General features: G+C 39.9%; 1 long non-coding RNA gene across 1 annotated transcript in view; it reads left to right on the forward strand.

The window, feature by feature from the left end:
- Nucleotides 1-9,328, forward strand: part of LOC116686677 (uncharacterized) — a 21,671-nt gene extending 12,343 nt beyond the window's left edge. Inside the window, exons 2-3 of the long non-coding RNA XR_004331325.1 lie at nucleotides 212-217; nucleotides 9,316-9,328. This is a non-coding gene — a long non-coding RNA (uncharacterized LOC116686677). The remainder of the gene's footprint in view (nucleotides 1-211; nucleotides 218-9,315) is intronic.
- The last annotated feature ends 556 nt before the right edge of the window (nucleotides 9,329-9,884 follow it).

Below are 9,884 nucleotides of genomic sequence, written 5' to 3' on the forward strand. Positions count from 1 at the left end.
CTATATGTAACTTAACCTTAATACTAGGCTATGAGCCATACAGAAAGTTACATTTTATTAAAAATCTATGAATCTAAATCTATTTTGGTTATGTCATTGTTCATTTATTAAATGTTTTAATGCGTGTTTTGGGGATCGTAAACACATGGTTTTGAGGGCTACTATACATAAGATCTCCTCTGAATATTTCTGTAATTCAAACAACGCTAAGTTGGAAGTTAGTTTGAAACTTTTACAGCCAACTTAAAATCTGGGGTTTTATTCGGGCTCTAGTCCATACAGAACATGGATTCAGGCACAGAGCACGAGAATTGAAGACTCAGTTAGCAACAATTAACTCAGTTAGCGGTTAGCTCTATTATAAAGATTTGGAATGGAAGAGATTGTCGCGGACAGGGGTAACAACCAAATTCTGATAAATGACATTCAGCAAGCTTTCACAGCGGTGAGGACCGCGGCATTTCCAAGGTTTGTTAATACAGTTAATCCCACGGCAAGACCACAAGCAGCATGCTTACAAAAATGTAATTCGGAAATCGTATACCTGGTGTGTGTGTGTGTGTGTGTGTGTCACACAAACACTGGACGAAAGACTTTTGACGGAAAAGACTTTGCTTTCTTCTTTTAATAAAATCTGTTGTGTGTGTATTGGGAGGCAGAGGAGCGAAAGAAAAGAGACGCCAGAATGAAGCTTGGATTTTGAATTGAGTGTGGTTTGGCCTACTGATGTCAAAGAGCAGACAGATAATGCATTAGAGGTGACACAACTAACCCTTTTGGATAAAAGCGTTTGGACTTTTCTGGGAAAAAACAAAATGGTTTATATTTTTGTTAGACACAGGGTTTATTTTTGGGAGAACAATTTTCAAAACCCAAACGGTTTGGTCATTATTCTCTGTGAGATTTCATTTCAGTTTAGTCTTTCCTTTGGCCTCCATAGTCATATACTGTAACAAGTTACACATTAAGACATGTGACATCCATGCAGCATGCCTAACCTGATAGCCCAGTATACAGTATTTAACTTAATTGTGCATAACAGCGTCGATGTTATAAAAGCATTATTACACAAGGAAACCAGCTGAACCAAAGATGGGAAAAAATGTCTAAGACCCCAGAGGTTTAAAGGGTAACTACTGTTTTTTTTCAACCTGGATACCATTTTCCCATGAGTTTGTGTCTAATTGACTGATGTAATAAAAAATCTAGTAGTGAGCAAGATTGCAGTGATGAGCCGGTGCAATCCGAGCTGCAATCTAACCTAATGGGGCAATTGTGTGGGCTCTTTTGACAGGGTGAGATTGTTAATAAAAGTGTCTGACAACATTATCAATCTCATGAGGTGTGTTCTTGTCCGAAGATAGAGATGTGGAGAGTGGAATGCGAGTCAAAAAAAGAAGTTCAGGATGTCTGTTATTTGGCAGTAGGCTACAGGAATGATAGGCTCCTATTAACTAAAAGATTGTCATAGCCATGGCTCATTATTTAAATGATTTCAACAACGTGGATGAGGTTGTTATAGTTTGAGCAGCACCTGTATTCATTTAAGCCAGAGCATAGGCTATAGACAGAGAGAGAGAGAGAGAAAGAGAGAGGCAGCGGGGCTTGGGATATTGGTACCACTACCGTGGGTGCTGTGCCCCTATATGCCCAAAGATGATGTTTTCATGAGTAGGACCTGTTGCTGCCAGATATCTGTGGTCTAGATGTGTCCAGTAGTGATGGTCAAATGAAGCTTCGCGAACCAGTGTCTTTATTTTCTGAGCTCACTAGATGGCACTCTCTCAGAAAATAAAGACAGTGGTTTGCTATGCATAATTTGACCATCACTAGTGTCCAGTGATATACCTTGGACACACAAGGATTTCCCGTACTAATCAACAGGGATGTGAGACATGGGCAAATACAAACCATTTTTTTTTCTTGAAAATGTTTTAGATAACACAAAACCATGGATGTATTATAGCCTACTGACCGCATGAAACACTAAGCAGCTACAGTCTCTCTCTCTCTCTCTCCTCAAATGAATACGGGCGGCCATCCAAATTATAATGACCTCATTCACATTGTTGTAATCATTAAATTATTAAGCCTGAAAATGTTTTAGGTAACATGGCTATACTTTCTGTAGCCAACTCCAAAACAGACTCCCAGAATGCCTTTTGCTTGACTTGCGTTCCACTCTCAACACCACAGGTCACTTCATGTGATCAATAATGTTGTCAGACACTAATAACTAGTAACAATCTGAGCATGACAGTAGCAAATAAAAAAAAATCAAGACTGCACAATTGCCCCATTAGGTTACATTGCACATCACTGCAATCTCAATACTGGTCCAAATTCAAAGATTTTTGGTCACATCAGTCTTTTAGACACAAATGCATTGGGAAATGGGCCCAGGTTGAAAAGACAGTTACACTTTGACAGCTCAAGAGAGAGCCTCTTGTCGTCGACTGTGGGAAAAGGAGACAGGGAGATAAATGTTACTGGCTAAGTTAGCCTTTAGCAACAGTATGTCTTTGTTGTTTAGAGAGCCTGGTTTGCTTAGCTGGTTGTAACACTTTCCTCAGTTCTGTCTGTCAGCGCAAACATGGACCCAATCGGGTTTACTTCCTTGATGAAATGGCACTCATTCCTAACACACCATTGTCTATTGGGAATTTTGTTTTCCAGGAGAGGAAAACCTGTCATTGTAGGCTACGCAGTCAGTTGATGAGTCTGTTTTAGCTTTTTCTTTAATCTGTTGGCACAGGAACCTCAGCATCAAGTTAAAAAATGCACCAGTATAGGGAAAGTAAGGGTAACCATCGTATCCAACAGCCCCCACCCCCTAAGGCGCTGGGTCTAAACTCATTAATCAGAGAAATAATGGCCGGGCCACGTCAAGAGGAGTAGTAAAACAGAATTGTAGAATCCCAATGTGCAGAACAAACTTTGGTCAGTCCTCCTGGTCAGTAAAAGGTGTACACTGATGGGATTTTTTATTTGATTTTTCTTTGTGTTTTTTGAGAATTTTATAGACTGTTTTGTTGTTTTTGTAAAGGCCTATCCAGGACTGTAAATTAGTGGAGGTCCTCAACACCGAACATCTTTCACATCTTTCACATCTTAGTGAAAATTTTATAGGCATAGAAATAAAATGGATAGAAAGGCCATTTCCATTCAAATCAACATGGCAGAATGGTCAGAACAGCAGTCATTTTTGTGTGCACCTTTGCCCTAGTAACGTACTGTATAAACTTCTGATGCAGAGAAATACAAGTTGACTGATGCACTGACGGGCACTGACATTCAATTCAGTTCAATTTTATTTTATTTTACAGAAAGGCCCGGAACAACCTGGATTCGAACCAAGAACCTTCTTACTGTGAAGCAGAAGTGCTAACCACTTAGCCACCGTGCTGCTCATAGTTTCAATTCATAACCAGAGTTATCTTAAGACATCAGAAGCTTTGCTAGTTAAGCTGCAAACGCCAACACGCCATTTTCTGAAGGGGAGTTTATTAAAGAGTGTTTGGTGGACTCTGCCGCGCAAATATGCCCTGAAAAAAAAAAAAAAGACATTTGAGAACATGCCGCCTGACATAAAATTAATATTGAGCAGAATTGAATTTAGCCTTTTGATCCGGTCCTCCACAACAGTCCTTGTTTATAATGTGGCCCCTTGGGGAAATTAATTGCCACCCCTGCCGTAGGACAACATATGTAAGAGACTGGCTAAATTAATTTGCATAAATCTAATTATCCCATACTGGCTATTTAGGTGTGCAGAAGCTAGCTGCCAGTCTGGGCTGTGAACATTAGGGTCCAACCCATTTATGGAGTCAAAATACGTCAGAAATAACAATGTATGGTAATTTCACTTTCAATTAAATGTTGGAAAATGTTTTATGAGATGGTCTGAACTAAAATTGCACATTATACCTGTCTAAGGGTCTTAAATGTCATGTTTGATATGTGTTATGTCGGTATTACATGTGTATAGATTTGTATAGATTGTAATACATTGTGTAGATTTGTCTTATAATCTAATAGTTCTGGATTTATGAACCCTTGTCCTATTGGGACAAATCCCTCCCGCCCATTTTACAGTTCTTTTTTAAAATGTAACTAAGTACTACTAAGTACATTTTAAATGAACTACTTATTACTTTTGCTTTATTCAGATAGGTCTTTTTACTTGTACTTAAGTAATATTTTAAGTGTTGGTACTTTTACTTGAGTACAATGATTTAGTACTTTTCCACCTCTGCTGGTATTCAGGACACCTTCCCTCTCCCCTGCTTTACTGTATATCTATGTTTTGTATGTCTTGCTGTAGAACCAATTGCCCTCCAGGGTCAAAACATAAAATTAAAAAGTTAAGTTAATTTGCAGCTGTATATTCAAACTGGAAAGAAAAGCATGTATATGCATTTTATTGTATAATCTCACATGAGGCTTTGACTTAAAATTCAATATTTACAGTATCCCACTTTGTAGAAAATACTGACATACATATCCCCTACCTCAGGCCTCTAGGATCCTATATGGGGTCACTGCCTAAAACTGCTCCCCCTCCCAATCCAACATGTTCATTACTTCCGTATTCATAACTTTTCAATGCAGAAATGGAAGGAACATCACTGGAATTGTAGCGTAAATGATCACATATGACAAGTAAAACCAATTGATAATTCATAACTAAAGAGTTCTTGAAAGAGGTGATGGGAGGGGCTTGCTAAATATGGTTACACAGCATTTCATTTTGGACAAGCATGATTCATATTAAAGGAAATGACTGAAAAACACTGCGCTCAATACATGTCCACCATAACAGAAAGGAATAAACTCCGGCTGCCAATCTGGTGGTAGAGATGATTGTGAAGGTAGATAATTGACTACAGTTTCTGGGTACAAATATTGAATACAAACATAAACAGCCAGCTGACAAAGACATACAACTATTGGGCTGATTGTAGGCTATTGAATGCAGACTTGACTTCATCAGTCTGCAGGTGTTTGTTTTAAATATGCTCTATGCTATACACTTCTGTAAGATATGAACATTTTTTAACCCATATAATTGTAGCCATCATAAAAATTCTAAGCCTTCATAATAAAGGAAGAAAAAGAGAAACCTTGGCTCAGCATGGGTGTCATGCTATGTCCAGATGCCTCCAGCAGCTAATGGAGTTTGACATGAAACAAATGTCAGGTGTCCACCAAAGTCTAAATGTGATAACACTGAAGGCAAAGTGGATTTTAGAGGCAAAGGCAACAGAAAGGTGCTAAACGACAAGTGCTAATTATTAAAGTCAAGTCAATTTTATTTGTATAGCACATTTCATACACAGGAAAGCTCAATGTTCTTTCCAGTAAAACTTAAAACATTAAACAAATGAGATAGAAAACACAAAACACACAAATATATTTAGGAGCCATACCAAGGGCTTTGTAAACGAGCAGAATACTAAAATAAATTCTACATTGAAGTGTCTATTTTCCTTGTCCCAGTTAGTACTGGTTGCAAAGCCCACCTCTTATTTTTTGGTAAGCCCTGCACAATTGGCAATTACAGTAATTTAATCTGCTAGAGATTAATGCAGGATTTAGAATTTTTACATAAGCTGTATTTGTAATGGTGATGATGTGATTGTTACAGCCATTAGAAGATAGGACCCAAAATGCAGAGATGAGGACAGCAGGCAGGTAGGCAAGGGTTAACCAGAATTTATTAAACTAAAACCAGGGAAAAAACACGGGGAGCAAAAGGAGAAGGCAAAGCCCAGGAACAACAAAATCCAAAAGTTCCAAATGCAAGCAGTCCAAAACAGGTCCAGGGGAAGGCAACATCAAAAAACAGTAATAGCACAGGGGACCACTCACTGGGAATAACGGGAATATCGGAAACACGCGCACCTTCACAAGACAGAAGGATCTGACAAGAGACAAGGGAAGCACGCACACTAAATACACAAGGTAGTGAGGTAACGAGAGGCAGGTGACAGGAAGGCAGGGGATCAGGTGGAAAACATCAGGTAATCACGAGAGCGGGAAGACACAGGAAGTAAAACCAAAAACAGGACAAAACTGAAACCCAACTTAAAAATAAAACAGGAAACAGAACTTACCAACACCCAGGGGAACACAAGACCGGGGAGGAACAAGACACATACACCAGATCAGGGAACAAACAAACGATAACAGAAAACAGGATACAAAGCACTGATAAAAACTGGAACCATAATAGTGATGCTGGAAGTTAAGTATCAATATCACCATAGTCTTGCATTGCCAGACCTTCCTCCACAGTGCTACAAAGGAGGGTCTGGCTAGTCCACACAGCATTCTAGGATGGAAGAAAAATGTGCTCTGGTTGTCTGTATTAGTATTTTATTTAAGCCAATCGCAATCGTCCTGTGTGGCGCTAAACTCCGGACGGAGCAACGGTGCCTCTGTAAAATAGCTGCGGGAAGGAACTTGTTTTGGTGGAACATATGTACATTCAAAAGTAGTTTTAGTCCTGCAACAGAAAACTCAGATTAGACATATAGTCTAGCTAGCTGTCTGGATTTACCCTGTAGAGATCTGAGGAGCAGTTAACCATAGTCCTCAGAAATCTACCGAAGTTTAGAATGCAAACACAAAGAAAGAGGAAGGTAATGGACATCCGGCGAAATTTCCGGCAGCACCAAGGCAATCCTGGAAGTGAAACCTCGTGGATATAGACTGATGTCACCATGACTTCCGACATGCTTTCTACTCCTGCATCATCGAGAGTGTCCTCATGAGGAACTTTGGTGCTGTTTCCATACCAGCCAGTGATCAAGGCTGCAACGCCCAAAGAGCAAATTGGTCGGCTACATACAATAGGTAGTGTACTGTATACAAGATGCATTGCTGTTCTAATAATACATTTGTAAGTGGCATGTCGAACTTAATGCATTAGTGAAAACACTGTAGATGACCCTGAAGTTCAAGTCAATACAGACAAAGGATACCCACTGATTTCTAAATGAAACTTGCTGCTGCTTACAAAAGAATAAATTGAACATTTGTTTGAACAATGGTTTAAGATAAACAAGATGCAGAGGTTTCACTACAGTTGTAGGTGGGCCTGGCAGACCTTTAAGGATTCGGGTTATACAGGGTCACTGACAAAACTGAACTGGGTTGTGTGAGTCACTTGAATCTGTATAGCTAGGAATAAGAAAACTTATTCTTTAAAAAAAAAAAAAAAAAAATATTGACTGTGAGGCGAGCCGGAGCCGTGAGCCGAAACAAGCTTGCAATGTTCCGGACTGTCTGCTCGACCTAATTGCATTTTAACATACATTTATACACCAAACCTACAATAGGTCTAGCTTGGCTACGTGCAGAACGTTGTAGGTTGTCTCAGAAGTGAAAGAGTGGCTTTTGTGGTTGATTTGCTTTACCGTGAGTTCGAGGAAAGACTTCACTAGCTCGTCTGAATCAGATCCACTCATAGCCGACTGATTTGCGGGACTGACTCACGCAAACAACAACTCGCATATCATTGAGGGCTCGCGAGTTCTCGAGTAAATCCCATGGTCTGTGAGATTCTGACTCTGAGTCTGCAGGTCGGACTGTCTCTGCTCACTCAATCCCTCGCGTTGACTTGTTGAGTTGTTACATGTGAAATTGTAAGTTGTGAAGCTTTTTGCAGCTAAGATGGCTAGGAATAGTAGTAGCTAATGTTGCTAAAGGGTTTGTGTGTGACGCTGTTATTGTTTTAGATTGAATTGTAGTACGACTCAACTGATCCAGGTTAATGACACTAGAGACGTGTGATTCGTGACTTGGGTTAAGGATCCGAGTGAATCACGACTCAAACAGGTTTAGTCGTTGCTCCACCTGTGCTTTCCACCAATTGTAGAGGGTTGTCATTCGGTAGCAAAGGATTCCTCTCTTTGTACTTCCTCGCTGGCCCTTCTCCCTTGAAGGTCTGTCTGGTGCTCTCACCTCAAAGAATTCTCTGAAAAGCTGGTCCAGTGCTGCACTGTTTTTCTTTTTGAGTGGCAATGTTTTGAGGCGAGGGTTTAGAGCAGGGTTCGAATTATGATTTCATCAATGTGGCGGTCTGTTCTTCAATGCGTTAAACAATTTAACCATAACTTTTCATTGTAGGACTGAATTTTGAGAAAGGCAACCTTTCTTTAGCAACAGTATAGGCTGCCCTGAATGAACTGAGACACATATAAATTATAAATAAATGAGTCTAAAATATTAGAAAAGTGCAGTACACACAGTAAAATCCAAGAGGGTTGCCCTAATTAGATTGTTTCATGCAGCTCTAATTTCTCATTCACATATCTCAAAAAAAGGTTCATAAAATCTCTCGTGGATATTTTAAAAGCTTACTGTGATAAGAGATTTAAAGTATTAGCAAAGCATGCAAGGTGATGGGACAATCATGCTTTTGGCATTATCAACTACAAGAGCTTGTTCGTTATCGGCAAGGTGGCCGGAGTCAACACATGCTTTTTTTCAATAAAGCGCCCATATTTTCCCTGTGTGTGTGATTCATTGAATCCTCTCGACTTTAATACATGAACCATTAACTCCCAGTCTGCAGAGATGTGGTGGTGCACTGTGACTGTCACATACTGTAAGACTCTGTGGCACATGACGTCCAGGCATCAATCACTATTGCCACCCTCTCTGCATTTATCAATTCATCCTTAACTTTACTCTGTTACACAACTCTGGCACGCATTTTTTGGTGAAATGCTGTCTGCTTCGTATCTTGTCCCACGGCTCTTATGTTTTTATCATGTCACGAAAGCCATCACACTCAACACTACACTCTGGTTGACTGTGGTGCCGACCACCCGACACTGATTAAATGTGCATACGTACCTTTCAATTCTCCTGCTTAAGCTTTTTCATTACTTGTAATTTCCCAATAGCAATTTAAGACATGAGTCGATCATTTGATCTTTGATTGACAAGTTGCTAGATGAAATTGGCTAAATTCTAAAGAAAACTGGACCTTGCAGCAGGTTGTGCTCACTGTGCTAACAGTCAGTCAGTGTCAGTTCATTCAGAATGTCAGGAGGAGGATTTTTTTACACATGAAAGCTGAGTTGTAAGTACCTATCTAGCAATGAAGTAGACATTTCCCTATTTGACGTCTACCTACATTAATCATCACCAATTGCTGTTATGAATTCCATATTAAGCCCTCAGTGGCTATTGAAATTTAAATGTCTCTGTCAGTTTCCTGTGTGGAAAGGTCAGGATCAATCAGAACGGTATTCTCCCAGTCCAACTCAATGACCACATTTCTCATGCCATCCTTCCTTTGAGCTGAACAGCAGCCTGTTGCATTTCAATCTTTAGTTTGTAATTCCTGGAAACGGCTTTGAGAGTGTTTCAGTGGCCTTAAAGAATTCCGCAGATTCTTTTTGCATCACTGTGTCAGCACCTGCACTACATATGATTCCATCTGATCTTGATTTACAATAATAAATGGAGTAAAATGATTTCTTGAGTATTTTTTTGTGATGAAATGTTTTATATCAAACAAACAACATAAACACACTTACACATCAGCAGCATAACACAACCATACGCAAAACAACCCTCCTCAGGACCCAGAGGACTGGCAACTGTGGTCACAGTCGGCTTTTTAATGTCTGTCGCTAAAAGCCACAAATCCACATCCACCTGTCTGGTACCATTACTGCAGGCTGTTGAAAGTTCCATATGAACAAGAAAGGTGTTTGGGGGCTTCCAGCGCACCGCCACCATTCTCTTCGCAGCTGTAAGCCCAGCGAGGACTATCCTTTATCTGACATTTAGAAATCTGAGGTGTCATTCAGCAGCAGAACTTGTATTGTCGCGGGAACTGTCCCAGAAACAAATGTCAGTTTTGA

This window comes from Etheostoma spectabile, unplaced genomic scaffold (assembly GCF_008692095.1).
Source record: "Etheostoma spectabile isolate EspeVRDwgs_2016 unplaced genomic scaffold, UIUC_Espe_1.0 scaffold433, whole genome shotgun sequence".
Lineage (NCBI taxonomy): Eukaryota > Metazoa > Chordata > Actinopteri > Perciformes > Percidae > Etheostoma > Etheostoma spectabile.